This window comes from Sprattus sprattus (assembly GCF_963457725.1).
Source record: "Sprattus sprattus genome assembly, chromosome: 1".
Taxonomy (NCBI): domain Eukaryota; kingdom Metazoa; phylum Chordata; class Actinopteri; order Clupeiformes; family Clupeidae; genus Sprattus; species Sprattus sprattus.
The window spans coordinates 70,775,226-70,796,385 of NC_137920.1; positions in this window are offsets into that span (position 1 = coordinate 70,775,226).

The window sequence follows — 21,160 nt, forward strand, 5'->3', positions numbered from 1 at the left end:
CCTGAGTACATAGATGCACGACTGTGGAGCGGGATTCATTTCCTAGAAGGCTTTTCATGGTTCACCTTGCGCTCAATAGCAGTGAGGGGATTTGTTATGCAGAAGCCATCATCGTATTGCTGTTTTTAATTAGTGTTCTGCCATCACCTTTCCATGTGTGCTGATTATAAGGCTGTGGGATTACCACAGCTGATAAGTCTTGTAATCGATATTTTGCACTATGGTAAAGTACCAGCAACCATCTTACCAGTGTTTGTTTTATATGCTTGCAGTGTTAGACCCTCAAAGCTACACAGGGGTGCTAGTTGCTCTTCTTTTTTTCTGTGTGTTTTGATGTGTTGGTGCGCTCATAGATTGTTTACTTTATTGGGTTTGTTTATGTTCCTCTAGCCTATCGGCCTATGTAGCAGTATGTAGCAGTAATATGCAGTCCCTCAACAATAAAAACTATTTACAAAACCATTAGGTATTTAGTAGGGGTGTAAATCTCTCATGACAAAAACGATTCGATACATGGGCACGATACGATACGAGAAAAGATGCATGTTGATAAAAAACGATTCAGTACAATACAATACGATACGATACGATGCGATGCCGTTCAATTATTGAAAACACTAAGGCTGAATCCCATTACACCCCTTAGCCCTTCGCCTTTCCCCTTCCCCTCCGTTTTGCGCGTTCACGTGGAGGGGTAGGGCTGTCCCAATTCACGTTAAGACAGAAAGGAAGGGGAAGGGCTTTCCACCCCTCCAAACGATTTTCCGAGGGCACACTTCAAACGGAGGGGTGAGACCGATTACCCCAATGCATTGCGAACCCGTGATCATTCACACCCCAATCCTGTAGATGGCGGCAATACATTGAGTCTGGCAGCTGTCATTAACCCTTCAGGGACAGAGGCCTGTTTGACTTTTTTAGGACGTCTAACATGCCTTGATGTTTTTGTATATTTCCCCTAGCTATAAGTACTGATGCACAAGTGGCTTATATGATTATGTTATAGAGGACATCAGCAATAACAACATTAGAGTAAAAGGAATGTAGTACAATCAAATTGTATTTAAATCAAATGTTAAATCACCCTTACAAATACCTTTATTCAGAGGTGCTTAGAATTTGTACAAAAAAACATTGTAAAGATTTCGAGCTAAGACCTTTGAACTCTGAAACTTGTCAACATAGGTGTTGGCTATACATATGTGAGTTTAGCATTCAGAAACTGTGTGTGGTTTTACTACTACATATTTATAATAGCAGAGTAACCTGTTTCTCTCCCAAATGTGTCTCCCTACAAATGCATATTGATGAGTTACCTGGCAGACCTCAGACAAAGACAATGGCCATTGCATAATGGCCCTGGAATGTCTTTGTGGCTCACTTCCCCCAAAGGTTTTCACGCCACACCATGGCCCAATGGAGATCACTGAATCACCATTACTTATCATATGAATGGCTGTCATTTGCTAATGGGTGGGTCCTTAGGAGCAGAAAACTCACTGACAGACTGAAAAGTGCATCAGCTCAGCTATATTCTTCTTACAAAGTACTTATTTATATTTTATTTTCGAACTTTATATATTTTAAAAGAAAAGGGTCCAAGGTTCATGTGGGTTGTCTTTATATGTCTGTAGGACAAAAACTTTTGAGTTTTGACAATGTGAAAAAAATATCCCACTGGTGGGTCCCTGTCCCAGAATGGTTAAAGAAGAAACATCGAAACAACATTAAAGAAGAGTCCCTTTAAAAATGGCAGCGGGAAAAGCAGCACACAAATGTAAGTATTTTTTTTGTAATTCATGGTTTTAAAACTTTATGATGAAATGTTGCATTGTGTAAACAGTAACATTTTCCCCATAAAACGCAAATGGAAACCGTTACCAGCAGTGCTCTAAAACTTTTAACACCAGCCAATCGGCCAAATGCTGGTGAAATGTTTGTTTGGCTGGTAGAAAACACCAACTTACTACCCACGTTGACCTATTGATACCTGGGAAAAATGTTAATCGTGCAACAGCTGCTGTATGTATTCTCCAGCGATGACAATAGAACAAGAACTAGTTCCAGACTGTTCCCGTGTCCCGTAGAATCAGTACAAATATCTCCATGGTAACAGTTGGGTTGTTGTCATAAAACGTTAGTTATGTAGCCTACAATCTATGGCTGTTGTGGCTGACCTGCATGGTTGTTGTCATTGTCAACAAAAACTGTTTATGGCGCCACATGATCCAGTAACTACGTGTCGGTGACTGATAAAAGGAATACATAACAATTCCCACAACTATACCTGTGTGCTTTACAGGGTCTCCAGAAGAAACGCGGCGGCTCATTCGATTTAGGGCCGAAAATGAGCAGCGTTTCCTGAAGTCGACAGCAAGTTCCAAACAACTCTGGGAGTGAGTTATTTAGGTTTCTTACAGTGTTTTGGTTTGTTAATGAGCCCATTTACATTATCACAATAATGGTGTTATTGCAATAAACGACTAATTGGAGTAAACAGTTTAGATGTGCATGTTAACGTGATCATTGCTGGTTGTTCATTTTAGTCCTCCTCGTACACGTTATCTGTCAATGTAACGATACAGGACGCTGATCAAGGACCTTGGCCTCAAGGGCAAGGTTACCTCCCAGCAGGCCTCAAAGAAGTGGGAGAATTTGAAGAGAAAGTACAGGGTAAGCTGGAAGCAATGTCCTAGAAGAACTTCTATGTATACAAAACAAGGAAATCAGTTAGTAACACAATGCAGTGATGATTTGCCATGGGGATCCAACATTGTGCTTTGTTTATTGCAGGAGCTGAAAACACCAAAAACTGGGGCGGGGACGGATGGTGGGGAGACAACGGCGTCCACCTGGCAATACTTTGAGGAGATGCATGAGTTGCTGGGAGCCAGGCCATCCATTACCCCTCCGGTGGTGGTGGCATAATTTCACCTAGAGGTAAACATACGGCAGTGGACTGTTATTTCTTTATCTTAAACTGTGTGTGTGTGTGTGTGTGTGTGTGTTGTTGAAAACATCATTTCAACATAAAAGTGTCATACACACACAGCCACAACCCCCAATACTGGAATATAATGCCCCGTCATTATTTCTCCTTAAAGGACCACTTCTGCCAATTTCAATATGCTGTTGTATTGCTCACGCTACTCTTGACTTGTCAGTACCCGGTGATGCTGCATTTTTCGGCTCAGCCCTTTCCGAGATCTGAGCTATTCTAATGGGGGCAAATTTTGTTGACATTTTAAAATTTCTTAACAAAGGCCTGCTCCAAATATTTTCCCAAAAGGTATCGCTGTTTGCTAGTTGTCTGCTGATGTTGCATAACCTTTTGGATGTTTTTGGGAATCAATCAAGATGTTCTTACCTTTTTGGTAACGCTTCCTTTTACAGTCCCCTAATAACCATGTAATTACCAGGTAAATACCTGGTAATAAGATGTATTTACTAGGTAATAACCATTTAATTAATTACAATTACCAGGTAATTACCAAGTACATACCAGGTTATTTACCAGGTAATTACCAAGTGTTTACAAGATATTTTCCTGACTACTACCAGGCATTTACCCAATAATTACCTGGTAGATACGCAGTAATTGTATATCGTTGATTTTAAACCCGGTAGTTCAAAATATTTACCTTTTATTTATCTGGTAAATACCAACAAGTTACCTGGTATTTACCCATTAATTACTTGGTAGAAATCCTGCAATTGCATATTGTAGACTATAAACCCACTGAATGTGTCTATATGTGACCTTGTTAGGGTGATAATAACATATATATTTACCTGGTAATTACCAGGTATTTGCTGAAAATGATCACACACTTACCTGCTAACTACCACTTATTTACGTGGTAGTTACCTAATATTTACCTGGTAAATACCACTTATTTACGTGGTAGTTACCTGATAACTACCACTTATTTACATGGTAGTTACCTGATATTTACCTGGTAAATACCAACTAGTTATCTAGTATTAACTAGAAATATACTGAAAACTACCAGGTATTTCTCCAGGAATTATAGATGATGTATTACCAGCCAACCTGTGTTGTAAGTGACAGTGAGGGTATAACTTCCAACTATTTACAAAGTAATTACTTTCTAATTACCCAGTAGTTACAATTTACATGATCAGGTAAAACCTTATGAATAACAATGTAAGGAAGGTGGAACTGTACTGTAAAAGAAAGCGTGGCTTGTTTCAATGATATTACCATGTACTTTCCTGGTAACTATAGATTATAATCCTCTACCACCCATCAGGGTGTGTAGTTTTGAACATGGTACCTGGCAAGAACTCCCATATCTCCATGATAATTATCAGGTAAATATCGGGGTGATATCAGAGTTTTACAGTGTCGTTACCCTGTAAGGAAGGTGGAACTGTACTGTAAAAGGAAGCGTGGCCTGTTTCAATGATATTGCCATGTACTTTCCTGGTAACTATAGATTATAATCATCTACCACCCATCAGGGTGTGTAGTTTTGAACATGGTACTTGGCAAGAACTCCCATACCTCCATGATAATTATCAGGTAAATATCGGGGTGATATCAGAGTTTTACAGTGTCGTTACCCTGTAAGGAAGGTGGAACTGTACTGTAAAAGGAAGCGTGGTTTGTTTCAATGATATTACCATGTACTTTCCTTTACATAAAGATACAATGCATTTTGTTACACTCCTTCACACAACCTGTGACAAAAATGCAGAAACAGGTGAATTGTCAAAGAGACTAATTTTTATCTTCTTAATCTGCAAAACTTGACGACAGTAACTTCAATACTCAATAAATAAAGTGCAAAACAGTGGCATAGCTTTATAGTGTACTTTTATTGCAAAACAAGTGTAAATAAAAAGTGCAAAAGTGCAAATGAAATCTAACACCAAACACCAAACAAATTGTCAGGGTCAGAAGAGGTAGTATCAAACAGTATCAACAGTATCAAACTCAAAACAAAAAACAGTGCAGTAATACATCATACATCACTTTGTCATTCTATATTTAATAACGAGCAGCTCTGTGGCCTTCCTCATTTTTTATGGTTACACTTTGTAAAATGCTCTTATGTCTTTCAATAAGCGTCCAAGAATGCCCTTCCTATGCTCTTTCCCGAGCCAGTGGTTCCACTCGATGAACCTTAAGTTCATCTTCAAGGCCTTCTCTGTCAGGTTCCCCCTGTACCTGTAGATGTCCTCCATATAAGTTCAACATGCCCGTTCAACGTGCTGTGTATGAGCACCAGTCCCAGGGTGGACAAAATATCCCCTCCCCCATCCCCATCTCCTTCACTGCATCCATGGCCCTTCTGCTGAGGCGAAAATCCCTCCTCAGCTCTGCCTCAACATTAAGCCAGAGACGCAGGATTGGCATGTTGAGGTCCAGCGTGCAAGGTCCATGATGACCCGCCTGGGACAAATTATGGAAGGAATTGGTTAATTCTAGGGGGCTTTTCATCCACCCAAACCACACATTCATAACATATGCAATGCAGTATTACTACATTTTATTTGTATGCCATCAATTCTAAATAGAGATCACAAATGGTATTTGGGTGTGTATTTATTTATTTCTTGATTTATTAGGTCTTTTATCTTTTATACTGTGTGCATGATCTCATCTCTCCACAGCACTTTTACCTTTTTAATATCTTGAAATCAGAAAATGTGTCATGCACTATTATTATTCTCATTATTATGATTGATTTTAATCGTTTTACCCTTATGCGTTTCAAATAATGTCTGTGAAAGTGTGTGAGTGTATGTGTGTGTACTACTACTGCTGCAAAACAATTGCCCAAGCTGGGACAAATAAAAGCTACTTGACTTGACTTGAAGACGCTACTTGGTTATCAACAACGGAAGGAGGCAAAGACATAAGGCTATAGGTCGTTAGGTGAAGGTGTAGCCAGGATTGCAATAGGATAAGATAAGACGCATTTCAATCAGACAACCAAATTATTGGAACAACATGCTTTTATATAACACGATTCCTAAACTGAACAGGGTCAAATACACAAATACATAAAGTAAGGCTACTGTACTGTACACATCACATTCACTGGATGCTGCCCAGAGGTCCGGGGTTTGGGAAGTGCTCACTAACACACGTTTCGCTCTACATACCGTAACATCAATCACCAGCGCTGCCAGGTGTCGGAGACGCCTTCGTCTACTGGCATTTGTTCTCCTCGATGCCAACAGTCTTTGATGATTCCCAATGGCCCAGGACAGTGTGGCCACAACAGCTGCAGGCGCCATGTTTGTTTATGTCTGTTGAGTGACAGCTGTCGGCGCCATGTTTGTTTATGTCTGGTGAGTGACAGCTGTCCCTCTCTGGTTACGTACCAGCTGACGCAGCGTACTGATGACGTACGTAATTGTTGAAGGGATATCCCAATTCGAAGGGCTAGCGTTTTAACCCCTTCGCCTACACCTACGTTATTGCTTCGATTGAAAAGGCGAGGGCCAAGGGGTAGGGGTAAGGGGAGGGGTGGAGATTAGAAATGGGATTCGGCCTAAGTCAGACATCCCAAAATCATTTCAGGGAGGTATTCCCCCCCTAGGCCTACGTATTTCTGTTGTGGTCCTTAAAAGTTATGAAAGCATAATATCATTCTATAGGCTTTAGTCCTATGCAATTATTTGTTAATTATGTTTAAATATGTTATTACTTTTACTATGTTTTATATGCTGCTAATACTATCCTATTTATGTTAACTGCTTTTATTAGTATTCCATTGCAACTTTGAACAAGTCTAAGGAGCTTGTTGTTTTCGTGTAGCCCTGGCAACTAGCTGGCATGAATAATATGCACATGAAATGAAACTTGTTGAACTCACCTCAACATGTCTATTACAGTAATTTAACCCACCATGGGCATTGCTGAAATCACTGTAACAGATAGTACAGCGTGCAAGACGGTCATCTGATTTAGTTTTATAAGACGGGTACACCTTTGTATAGTCTGCTGTAAAATGTTTTGAGGGGCACTGTCCCTGTGCCATGGTGCCCCTGTTCCTAGATACACTGAACTGATTAATTTGGTTCGGCAGAAGAGATAAAAGCCCGTCCACACTGAAAATTGATTGGTTGACTTACCGAAACAGGCTAACACACGCACACTGCCTCACACACACACGCACAGTCTCTAGGTCCTTCTCCCTCTCTGTCGTGCGCGCTACACAAATGCTAATGCGGTTTGGAGCACGTCTGTCTCGTGTGCGCGGCCTTGTTCGCTCGCTCTTTATTCCGAGAGATTTTAAGTAATTTGCGGGCATCAGGGAGTCGTTATCAATATGTGGGAGACTCCCGAAACTCCGGGAGACTTGGGATGTCTGCACTGGCATTTGCACTGTTCATACACTGCTTATAATTATGTTAGGACATCATGATGGCTCGGTCTCGGAATCATGACTATAAATGTTAAACATAATTGTTAATGATTCAAATGTAGCCCTGAGCTATATTTTTAGTTTTTCTTAAATGTAAAAATATTTTCAAATGTTTAAAAAATGTTTTCAAGCTGCATGCTTAAATGTTTTTCAGTTTTTTAAAAGCCTGTATTTTATTTTCATTTGAATATTTCATTCCTGGAATGTAATTGGTTTTTGACAATTTGACCTTTGAACTGAGGCTGTGGTAACGGAAGCTGGAGGGTGAACACGAGGAGAGAACGAGAGAGACCGAAGAAAAGCAGCCAGCTAGTTTTGAGCTCTGTATTACAGATTTACACACGGTACTGTTATTTATAATTTACACACTGGTATTCACTTCTAGGATATAGGGTGAGATATATACTGACTAAAGTCATCGGACAGACGACTGCGACGTCAGTGACGGTGTATTGCAGTTTACTGTGTTTCAAGAAAAGCTAATAGACTGCTTCGCAATTGCTAGTCGGAGTGCAATGGTAGCGTGTGTGGTGGTACACTGAGGCAGTCATTGTCAACGTACTGAGTGCACACGGGACAAAAAAGAGCTGCTGGGGTTCCGACGAAAGAGGATTGTCGCCACAGCTGACAGGTTGCCAAGAACCGGGTCCTACACACACCGGACTTCCCATCGTCTTTCCCCAACGTTTTCCAACGCCTTGAGGGAAAGGTTTGTTCATATGCTAGCACTTTATTTTTGCTCTCAAAGCGAAGCGGCCGTTGGTTTGTGGTCCCACCGCTCACAAGCGACGTACAGATCCGCAACGAGGGTAATGCTAAATTATGCCGGCATATTATAGGCAGGGGCGGACCGGACGAACGAGCAAACCGGGCAGTTGCCCAGGGCCTCGGCCACCAGGGGGGCCTCGTCGTATTTCCGATTTTTTTTGCTAATTAAAATAAATCAATTGGCATTGCAAAATAATGACAATTCATAATAAGCATGAAAAACGATTATTTTCTTTTCAGTAACAGATTAAAATGTATCTTCCATCATGGAACAAATGATTTCAGGTCACGTGAATTTTCTGTCACTGACAATTTTTCGTGTGGTGATGTGGTCGCAAAGTTAAGCGTGAAACGTTTTTTAAGTAGCAGCGAGAAAAGAAAGAGGAAAGGGCAGGATGAGAAGTTCAGGGAGAAATTACCTAAGGTAACACACAATTTCCTATCAAGGAATTCGTCCGTGGAAGTGGAAGAAATATCTGATAATGTGTCGAGTTCATCTGATAATGTTTCAAGTGCGGCTAAGCCAAGTTTAGCGATTGCTAGCAGCAGCAGCAGACAAACAGCTTGTAGTGACACCAACTAGCTCTGCCTGCTTTGCTTCTACAAACGGTGAGCCATCATGTACCACAGCTGCCCATATCCGAGACACTGTCACACCCGCACTGACGACGACACGCATGATACTGCCATGGTCATGAACACAGCTCAAGCACAGCTGGCTGATAACGACAGCGGTGATGTCAACAATGTGAGTACATCAATGGTGGAGATACACTGGTTAGTGAAGACCCCTGGCGTGACAATTAACAGATAGAGAGAGAATTGAAATGGTTAAAACAGGACCTGTACAAATTTGGAAGTTTCAGTTGAAAACATTCAGAAACAGAACTATAAAGCATTAATCAAATGTAACAAGTAACATTGTTTTGATCAAGAAATAAAAAAGTTACACTACTAAAACACTGCACTGAAAACCTCATAATTAAAATAATTTACAACTGTTTAATTGTTAAAGTCATATACTCACAATAAATGTCAGTTCCACATAACATTAAAACGATTTCTTTTTTTGGGGGGGGGGGGGGGGGGGGGGGCCTCAACATTGTTCTTTGCCCAGGGCCTCCAATTTGCTAGAACCGCCCCTGATTATAGGACTGTAAATATATGACTGTTTGTATTTGTGTATATATGTGTTCACATGCCTTGTAAATGTGTTTTGTATATTGCCATTGGTAGTACTATAGTCTGTACCACGTTGGGCTAAGTTGAGCTGTTTGGGCCCAAGGCTACCTAGCTTTCGAGTAACGGTTAGTTTAATATTTTACATAAGTAAACATTTCTTTCTTTACTTAACCAGAGGATATTGTGTCTTTCTATATTGGTTATTGCTATACAGTAGGATTTGTCTATTTAGGATTTTGGAATTATATGGAAATTAGGATTCTTTAATTGTCGTGAAAAGAGTTAATTCACTGAACACTATAAAATGTAAAACAAACCTGTGTGGGTTTAACACCCATATAGGGAACTTAATTGTTTTAGAGAACTTAGGGAGCGCCCACTTTAAAAGGTAATTTGATTTACAAGGTCATGCCATCATCAAGGGCATGAGGGGCGCTACATAAATATTCTCTTATTTATTATTTTATAGTTATTTAAATCCGAGGATGTCTGTAGAAACAGGCAATCAACAACGATGTATCTTCCTTTGCCTGAAGTAGCTAGCATAGCATCGGCCATTGAAAATTAATAGCGTAGCTAGCATAGCATTGTTGAGAATCTGTCATTCTCTCCAGGTCCTTGCGTTAAAGGCACCCAGTGCAACTTTTGAGGCAAAAATGAACAATCAATTTCTAGTATTTTTTACACATAGTATATTTCAATAACTCCCTACAATTACATATCGACATTCAAGGAGTGAAGATGAGACGTCGTTGTGTGGTGAGAGCTGATAGAACATCGTAAACAAAAACAATGGGCGCCATCTTCTTTATTTATTATAGCCTGTAAAAAATAACCCAGGATTCCAGTCGGCAAGCCTCGGAGTTTTCCGAACACGTGACGTCGCTATTTGGGAGAGCGTGGTTTTATCTACAAGATGGCGGATCAAAGTTTTTCAGCGACGATGGCGAAGCCGAATAGAAAGCGTGGTCGACCTCGTCTTTTCACGACACCAGAGAAAAAAAAGAAGTTTTATACGATGCTTGGGCGTCGTGTGTTCTTGGGCGACTCATTTGTCGAATGGAGGAATTTAAGAGAGAAGCTCGGGATGAACAGGGACAGCGAACTTGCGCGTGTGCTGTTGGACAGGTTTGTAATGACTAAAAACTGTATTCAATTACAGGCATGTAAGTACTTACGAAACAAAACTAACTAAATAAACTAATGTATGATTTATGAACAGTTTTCAGGCGACAGGTCAGCCCACCGCCATCAACAGTGCTCCAAGGTCGTCCAGTCCACAGGCCACATGGCAGCCCCCGCGTTTTGACGATGTGTCCAGTGTGAGTGGACACTCAGAAAGTGGTACAGCTTTGTAAGTAATAAGTGCTGTATTCAATGTTGTATTTGTAACAATGCTTTAGCCTAGGTTTATGATGAAATTGTTGCTGATTTAGGATTCCTTACCAATTGCAAACATTAATCAGATACAATAGTACATTATTATATGATGCTCATGCATAGAGTATGCATGTGGTCCTTTTTTCTGAAATCACTTGTACCATACAGCATCTCCCAACCTCTCGTCAATGACCCTGGAAATGAAAAGGAGAGCAATGTGCTGGAAAACACCCAGTAAGTGGATAGCATCTTTTACTTCTCCTGTTACTGTTATTATCGTGGTATATAAAGTATTTGGCACAGTCAGAGATGAGCTTTGGAGATTTTGATTTGAACTTACTAGTAATAACAACATCTGTGTTGCAGGGAAGACTTGACAATATCAATCATAGAGCCAGAGCTGCAGTCTGTAGAGAGCAGGTACTATTTCTTTCTTTTTGAAGATGACATAATATCAGTATACTAGTATTTTACTATAAAGTCTAACCATAACACAATCTGTTTTCTTGCAGGGAAGACTTGACATTGTCAATCATAGACCCAGAGCTGCAGTCTGTAGAGAGCAGGTACTATTTCTTTCTTTTTGAAGATGACATAATATCAGTATACTAGTATTTTACTATAAAGTCTAACCATAACACAATCTGTTTTCTTGCAGGGAAGACTTGACATTGTCATGCATTGACCCAGAGCTGCAGTCTGTAGAGAGCAGGTACTATTTCTTTCTTTTTGAAGATGACATAATATCAGTATACTAGTATTTTACTATAAAGTCTAACCATAACACAATCTGTTTTCTTGCAGGGAAGACTTGACATTGTCATGCATTGACCCAGAGCTGCAGTCTGTAGAGAGCAGGTACTATTTCTTTCTTTTTGAAGATTCATAATATAAGTATACTAGTATTTTACTATAAATTGTAACCATAACCATAACACAATCTGTTGTCTTGCAGGGAAGACTTGACATTATCAATCATAGAGCCAGAGCTGCAGTCTGTAGAGAGCAGGTACTATTTCTTTCTTTTTTAAGATGACATAATATCAGTATACTAGTATTTTACTATAAAGTCATGTCTGACATCTATTTTCAGATTTAATTGTTCACATAACACAATCTGTTGTCTTGCAGGGAAGACTTGTCATTATCAATCATAGAGCCAGAGATGCAGTCTGTAGAGAGCAGGTACTATTTCTTTATTTTCTAAGATGACATAATATCAGTATACTAGTATTTTACTATAAAGTCATGTCTGACATCTATTTTCAGATTTAATTGTTCACATAACACAATCTGTTGTCTTGCAGGGAAGAATTGTCATCATCAATCATAGAGCCAGAGCTGCAGTCTGTAGAGAGCAGGTACTATTTCTTTCTTTTCTAAGATGACATAATATCAGTATACTAGTATTTTACTGTAAAGTCATGTCTGACATCTATTTTCAGATTTAATTGTTCACATAACACAATCTGTTTTCTAATAGCATTATTGTTTTTAGAGCATGCAGACATTTCTTAATCATCACAAATAAGACCATAATGTTTTTAATTGTCAAAGAAAAATGTTGAAAAAAAATATGTGGTCCTTTTTTTCTAAAATCACTTGTACCATACAGCATCTCCCATCTTCTCGTTAATGACCCTGAAAATGAAAAGGAGATCAATGCGCTGGAAAACACCCAGTAAGTGGATAGCATCATTTACTTCTCCTGTTACTGTTATTGTTATTATCATGATGTATAAAGTATTTGGCATGGTCTGTTATCAACATTTGCTTTATGCCATGTTTTGATTCAGATGTAGATACTTGAATCAAACACACATGCTCACTTTGATCATTTGACATTATTGCTTTTCAGGATATCGACTGTCGACTTTGACTTTGAGGATGAGGAGTGGACAGAGGATGAGGAGGAATACACTGACAATGTAGTGAAAGACCCTGACTTTACAATCAGGTAAGGTTCTTTTGTGCCTGTGTGTGAAGTAGATTATAGTATTCTTTCATGAGAAATAGGGTAGAATGTTTCAGATATGATGACTAAATGCAACAGAACACAGCCTGTCCATTGTGAGCATTCAAGGGCATGTACATTTGTACTTAAAATCAAAAGGTAATTAAGATAATTTGCCTTGATCAATTTTCTTTCCAACATATCTTACTGGTATATTCCAGGACTACATCCACCCTTTTGGGTAGGGATGTGGAAGCATATGGAGTCATCACACCTGGGGAGGAGGTGTTTGATCATGATATGCAGGGAGGAGAGGAGGATGATGATGACATCGAGTTTCCGGATGAGGTCAAGGTCAACCACTCTACAGACATTAAGGATGAGCAGTGTTTCATCGCTTACAAAAAAAACCTGCTGCAACTCGTCACCTTCCTGCTACACCTTCCAGAAGAGATGAAGTGCAGAGAGCCAGAATGCACAAGTACCGTGCGCCTTGGCCCTGACCCAGTGACCAAATCTGTTGGCAGCGGAATGGTCCTTAAATGGGTAGGCCACACTTTTTGTCAGTCAATGAACAACTTGCTTTTTATGTTCAATTGTTATGTCTAACTGGTTTTGCTGCACCTGCATTACTTTCCCCCATTATTAGAAAGCTGAATTTACAACCTCTTATCTATACCTGTTTTGTTTACTCTTTTTCTGCAGTACTGCAGTGATGGACACCTTCTCTGGAGGTGGTGCAGTCAGCCCACATTCAAATATGGTTTGCAGGGGGGGGATTTCATGCTGTCTTCCAGTTTATTGTTGTCAGGCAACAATTACAGCAAGATAAGCCTAATGTTCAAGTTCATGAACTTAGGTTGTGTGTGCGACTCGACTTTTCGAAAGATCCAGTTGCAGTACTGTGTGCCGGTAATCGACAGATTCTGGAAAAGACAACTGAATGCCCTCATTCCCGAGATGAAGAGGAGGAACAGTGTTGTTCTGCTTGGTATGTAAAGAAGTCCAGAATTATGTTATTTACCTTGTGCATGACTGTGGACAAGATGTTGTAATAGAAGGTAGAAAATGTCAAAAAGTGCCAATGAAGATTGAAATGATTCCTTTTTTTGTCCATGCCATTTTTTCAGGATAACTATTGTAATAATGTATTGCCTGCTATCTGTATTTTGTTTTATTACTGGGAGAAATTAAGTATACCTAAAAGATGCGTAACCATTAATCTCTGTCTGTATAGAATTATCTTTTGCCATTATTCAAATACATGTAATTCAAAGTCTTTAAATTGCTGCCTTAACATATTTAATTTCTTGCATGATTGAAACACAGGAGACGGAAGGATGGATTCCCCTGGCCATTCTGCACAATATTGCACTTACACTGTCATGGATGAAAAGACAAGAGCCATCGTCGCCCTCGAAGTTGTTGATAAGAGGGAAACAGACAGAAAGTCTGCAATAATGGAGAAGAAGGGCTTCGAAAAAGCGATGGACTCTCTGCTTGAAGCAGATGTGCCGGTCAAAGAGGTGTGCACTGACGCACACCCACAGATTGGTGCACTGATGAGTAAGTGCAGTGAAACTATAGAATGTGAACCAAATTACCCAGGACATTTTTTGATAAGGTGCAATACAGATTTCTATTGACTGTCCCATTTAATTGAATATCTAAAATTAGAAGAATTCAACCTGTCAATCTAAAGTGTAGGAATTATGTTTCTTAGGAATCTTAGGATGTCAACCTTAAAAAATTCCAAAAGATCAGAAATGATTCAAAGGGAACATTATTTTTATTTCTCATAAACAGACGCTGACAAGGGGAAGTATGGCAGGAAGGACATCTTCCATTCACTGGATGTCTGGCACGGAGCAAAAAACCTGATGAAAAAACTATTGGCAGTAAGTATACATCACAAGAATATCATACATCATTCATAGTTTTAATACCTAGCAGACAGACATAGACACTTCTTCATTATAGCAATCTTAGCAGCCTTTACATGCTTAAAATGTTGAAAGGGCAAATACGTGATACTCATAGCAAGAAAGACAGCTATCCTTAAAATGGCTATTCTGATTAGTAAGTAACTTGGGATACTTTTTCTTTTGTTGCACTAGGCTGGACAAGAGAAGGCATGCACCGACTTAAAGCAGTGGACAAGGGACATCATCAACCACTTCTGGTGGGTGTGTAAGCGTGCAAACACCTACAAGGAATTCATTGTGAGTACTGAATTTTATACATATCTAAAAAAGGGCCAAATTGACTTAAATGACTACAAATGTCATGGCACATTTCTATATGCTGTCAGCAAAAAGCTTGCATCACAGTCAATATGAAATGCTTCCAAGCACTGATTCAAGTATTAAAAAAAAATTATAATCTGTTATCACTAGTATACTAAATGCAGTTAAAGATGTTCTGACTTTTACATGTGTATAATTTTCATGTGTAACTGTACTCAATTGAAGTATTCATGGGTTGTTTTATTTGCTACTAGGCACTGTGGACTGGTGTCTTGCACCATGTGTGTGATGAACACCAATGGGCTCTTGGAGCTTGTGACCATGACCCGATCACAGAGGAGACCCCTCGGACCAAAACCTGGCTTGTGCCTGGTTCTCCAGCCCACAAGAAGCTAACCGCCATCATCATGAATCCGAGATGGCTGAAGACAATTTACAAGTACCTGCGCTTCCGGTGAGAGTGATTGCATATCTTGATGCAAGATATGCCCTTTCCCAATCGCATAAAAAGAGTCACATGAAATACCTCACTCTCAAACACATATGCTCTCACATGCTAAGTTACCTAATATTTGACTTATACTTACAGAACAACCTCTGATCTGGAGTCGTTCCAAAACCACATCCTGATGTATGCCTCAAAGAGGTATGGTTTCAGCCCCCCAGTCTACGAAGCCCGTTGCAAGTTGGCAGCCCTAGATTACAACGAGCACAAAGACAGGGCAGTGTGGAAGACAAAAGATGGGGATATCAAGTAAGTACATATGTTTTCTCTTGCCTATGTCACTCCGCTGACTCAATGGTTAAAGCAGTTATGTGCAGAACATCTATTATTTACTTTGCAATGTTGGCCCCTTAAAACTGACATAGAAATGAGGTACACTGTTTATGTCTTTAGGTACAAGAGACGCTTCCAGAAGAAGTCAGATAGGTGGTCTATCTACGTTTCGAGGGAGCCAAAGAAATACACATACATCACAGACCTGCAGTCAGAAATCTTGGACGAAAGGATTGACTTGGGAAAGGGAATGAGCAGGAAGCAGCCAATGTCACAGACTGATCCTAGGAGGCTCGGTCTTCTGCCCAGAGTGCCACCAGTCCCAACCAATGTGCTGGTCCTGGAGCACAGGTCCAGGATAGATGAGTCTGCAGGGGAGTCTTCAACGTTTATGTGATTGTCATAGTTTTCTGTTATTGTAGGGTAGGTAGGTAGATATTACAGTCGGGTTTGTCGGTAACCTTTGTATTGGCCTTGTGGGTCAGGAAAAGTGTTTCTGATCCTCCACACACAACAACTGGGTATCACAACTCTATTGCCCTCTCCCAGGCGCCCATACTGCCACATTACAAACTGTCTGTAGGCAGCATGCCGGAACTCTTTGTTGTCTTCCCCAGGCTCCTGGACGTCCTGCAAGGCCAGAATGTCATTCCTGTACATTCTGGCCAGCCTCAGGGTAGCGTTGTCCAGGATGTACAAATCCATGTCCTGAAAAAGATCATGCTTAGGTCAACACTGTTTTTTGTATGATATGTATGCCAAATATTAAATTGCCTACTGTTCAAGTTTTCCTACTGTCTTGTCAAGTAATTGTCAACATGAGTAATGATAATAACACATGTGATGTATGTAATTGAAAAGAATAGAACAACTGATGTTTACAACTAGTGTCACTTACTGGAAGTCTAGATAGGCATGACCTTGGCACTCCACCACAACACTTCCTCTCAAGGTCGGTCGGCATGTCCTGACATTGATGGCATGTGCACCATTCAGGTCCATCCCCACCGCCCTCAGCTCCATCCCCACCGCCCTCAGCTCCAGCCCCTCCACCCTCAGCTCCAGCAGCCCTGCCAGCACGCCTCCTCTCCACCCCAACATCAACGATGTCAAAAATGACAGCAGGCTGCTTCTCAACTACCTTCAGTAGTAGTGCCTTGGCCTCCTCCTCTCTCATCTCATCTATTAGCTCCTAAGAGAAAAGAATCTATTAGTACCAATGATATTGGAAATGACAAGTATGATCAATGCAATTATATGTTCCAAATTACACATGTTTAAATGTTTTTTAGCCAGCATCACCTTTATTCTATGGACTCTGCCGTCCCTTAGTCTCTGGACCCTGTGCCTTTCCTCCACCGATGCTAGTGGGGGGTTGTATTGCCTTCTTCCTCCTCTCCTTGCCCCTCGTCCCCTTGCGCCACTTCTTGAACCTCTTCCCCTTGCTCCTCTGCTGGCTCCTCTTTCACTTTCTCCTCCACTTCTGGCACTGTTGGGATTACTCTCATCACTCTCCATCTCCAAGGACATATCCGCAGAGGACATGTCCATGTCTAAAAGGGGTTCAGTGGCCGGACCTGGTGATACACTCCCCAGATTGTCCTAGACCAGACAGTAAAAGATGAATGAGAAAGGGTACTACAATGATTCAAGATGAAAAGTAAGGCCCACTTTACACTTTGAAATTGCTGTACGATGTGTAGAACAGTAATGTAAATCGAGCCTAATAAGTGATTATCATAGGTTTTCATCTATAGTTACTAGGTTTGGCGGTCGGATAAAGGGCAATATGCATTCTCTTGTTTTTATATTGTTGTGGTTCAGATCTTCCATAATTAGCACCCGACCGAAAAAAGGTGACAGGGTCATTGAAATGCTAAACTCCACTGTTGTTTACATTAGTCGAAGCGTAGACTTTAGGGAATATCGGCGGGTAAATTGCCGCCTGGCTTCTATTTTCCACGGAAGATGCTATAAATCCCCCCCCCCCACACACACACACACACACACAAATGGCTTGCTGGACGCAAAATTCATCAAATCGGTACTTCCATGAAAACAAACTTATACAAATGGGAAAACTTATCAAATCGGAACTGAAGGTGGTTGACCGGTAAGTAATCTAGCCTACTTTATATACTCTTAGTCTTATCTATTAGATAATACTAAGTGAGACCGGTGATCGATGACAACACAAAACGTTACGGTCCACGCAAAAGTTAGAAAACAAAACTTTTCTACATACCTCGTTGCTGGAATCTTCCTCCATCAGGTGAAAACCCTCCAGGGCTTTCTGCTTTGTTGCTCGGGGAGGACGATGTGCCATCCTTACAGAAATGAGAAAACCACGGGCGCCGAAAAAGCAGCACAAAACGGTACAAAACGGCACAAAACGATACAAAATTGGAATGTGGGTGCGTATCGTAAAGTATATACACACTTAGAAAACAATTCGAGCATTGGCAAACAGAACCAGTGGCTGGATCACATTTTAGAATCTCCGGAAGCGTTCGGGACTCATCGGTCTTGTTCCGAGGATTGCCGACTGGAATCCTGTTTATTTTCGTGAGATAGCAATAAATAAAGAAGATGGCGCCCATTGTTTTTGTTTACGATTTTCTATCAGCTCTCACCACACAACGACGTCTCATCTTTGCTCAAAAAATATCGATATGTAATGGTATGGAGTTATTGAAATATACTACGTTTAAAAAAGACTTAAAATTGAATGTTCATTTTTGCCTCGAAAGTTGCACTGGGTGCCTTTAATACTGAGAATACAGCCTGATTGGTTTATTCTATGCGGGCTTTGGCCAATGACAGGCAGTCATTATTCTGACTGAGATAAAATGCGACAGTCCAGCGAGTGTTTTGTGTTTAAAAAAAAAAAAAAAAAACAGAGGGACAAACGCTTGTGAACCGATTCATAACTTTTAAATCGGGCATGTCTTTTTAAAACGGATACGGGACTTCACGTATCGATGTAGTTGTATCTTACACGCTAAAAACGGATATCGATACGTATCGGTTATTTTTTACACCCCTAGTATTTAGGCATAGATATTTACTAAGAACATGTTATGGTCTATATAAACCCAATGCATTAAATGAGATAGTGATAAGCTAAATATATACAAAATCATCATTTATAGCAGGGGTGGGCAATTCTTTTTTCCCAGGGGGCCAAATGAGCAACTGAAAATATTTTTGAGGGCCGGGCCAAAATGCCAAACTCAATTATGCACAATATACATTTTATTTCTATATAAAAAGCAGTAAATGGCATTGTTTTGACCGCTGGTAAGAGTGTATGTTATTATTTGGCAATTCAATTGTGATGTTAGCTTATATCATTGGTCTCCAAACTTTTTAGGCCCAAGATCACCAACATTTGCCTTGGTGAAGGCAAAATCTACCTATTGAGGCGTTGAGAGAAAAAGACTGTCCAGACTCCAAACTGCAACTATAGCTTATCATTGTATTAGGCCTAGTTGTAATTGAATTAAATTTAACACGTTGGTCCTGCTTTCAAATTGATGTGACCAAGAACACATTAAAAAAATCACATCTCAATTATATCAATTATCAATCCATCTCAAACTAAAACATTTCTAAATCATTTCCACAGCCCATATAGAACCACAGACAGCAATTATTTTATTAGTTTAACGCTGAAACTATGTGTCAGATTTCATCTTCATATCCAATTTGAAATATCTGTCTGCAATACCGCTCGCGGCCACTACGCAACTTCGGCGCTCTCACACTTGCCATGCACATACACAGTAATAGAAAGCTGCCAAATGTGAGGACCCTGCCTGATGTGAGTCCGCCGCTGCCTGATGTGAGTCCGCATGCGCAAACACAAACGGTTTACGGCAGAAGGCTCAGGAGCAAACTATCCAAGACGTGCATGCTCATATACGGTTTACAGCATTAGCCTCTCAATATCAACGTATCTGGCTTCTCTTAAGGCATAATGTAGGTTTATTTAACGTAGTGTTTTATAATTTTGTCAACGGTTTACAGCATAAAGCTAAACGTCGACATATGGTGCTAGTCTTCACGCATAATGTGGGTTTATTTAACGAAGTAGTGTTTTATAATTTTGTCAACGGTTTACAGCTTAAGGCTAAACATCGACATATGGGGCTAGTCTTCAACGCATAATGTGGGTTTATTTACTGATATATTTAATTGTGTTGTAAACGGTGACCAGCTAAGGCTCACCGTCAACATATGGGGCTGGTTTTAACGCATAATACCGTTACATTTAATGGTATATTTAATTGTGTTGTAAACGGTTAACAGCATAAGGCTCAACGTCAACATATGGGGCTATGTTGTGTTACTGTTACTACTAGTAATGAATGCACTGCTTAACTAATAATTCAATAAACTTGAAGCGTAACATCATAAACCTTGGTGGATTTCAAACGTAAACAAATGCGCTTGTCATTCCACTTCATGCTGTACATCACCATGTTAAGGACACTAAAGAAGTCTTCATTCTCTACATTTTTAGTTGGGTAAATTCATGAACTGTTCTGTCAGGGAGCCTTATGTAGGACACACAGACTACTGCAGACTAGGGTATGTGCCACGTACACTATGTGACGTGGCACTTCACATTATATAATATATGCCTAAAATACATTCATATGCATGCCTCTGTATGGGCTCGGAATTAATTGGATTTTTTTGTATGAAAGAAATTGCATACATAAAACACAATGGAGTTATCCTCCCCCCACAACGCCTTTGTCTTTATTCTTATCAAGGGAAGACAGACACCATCGGGTAACGTTTAAAGAATAATTCGTTTATTTACAAAATATTTACAAAAGTCAGTACGTGAGAAGGACGGTCAAATAAAGTGTCATGCACGTCAGTAATGTAGACTATGTGTAGTGCATAAAGGAAAATCAGCAATTACTCAACAAGTTTGTCATATAACACTTTGAAATGAATGGAATGAATAGGCCTATAGGGTGTTGATGTGGCGAGAATAGGATCTCAATACACCTTTTCTTTCAATCAGAAGACCGGAGCCTGAATGTAGAAATCTGGAGGTTTATTATTGTAATCAAAAAGCTACAATAAGGAGATGGTCCATGGATTAGCTCAATCTCATTGTATGAATGGTCTGCAGGCAATTTTAAGGCCTGTAAATTGTGGGGTGTGTTCTATCTGGCTGTCTGCCAAAACCAATCAGAATTAACTATTCCCTCTTCTCTAACTCCTCTGAGACCTCCTAGGTGTGTGTGTGTGTGTGTGTAGTGACAGGCTCCCCCCGGGTTCTTGTGAGACCCCCTCCTTTCTTGGAATGTGCCTGTGTCGTAACCTTATGGCTGCCTCTTACATCAATGAATCATTTCTAAGTGACTGCTCCCCAACTAGTCTGCCTTCCCTAAGTGACACTTTCATACAGATGAGTTAATCCATGTTC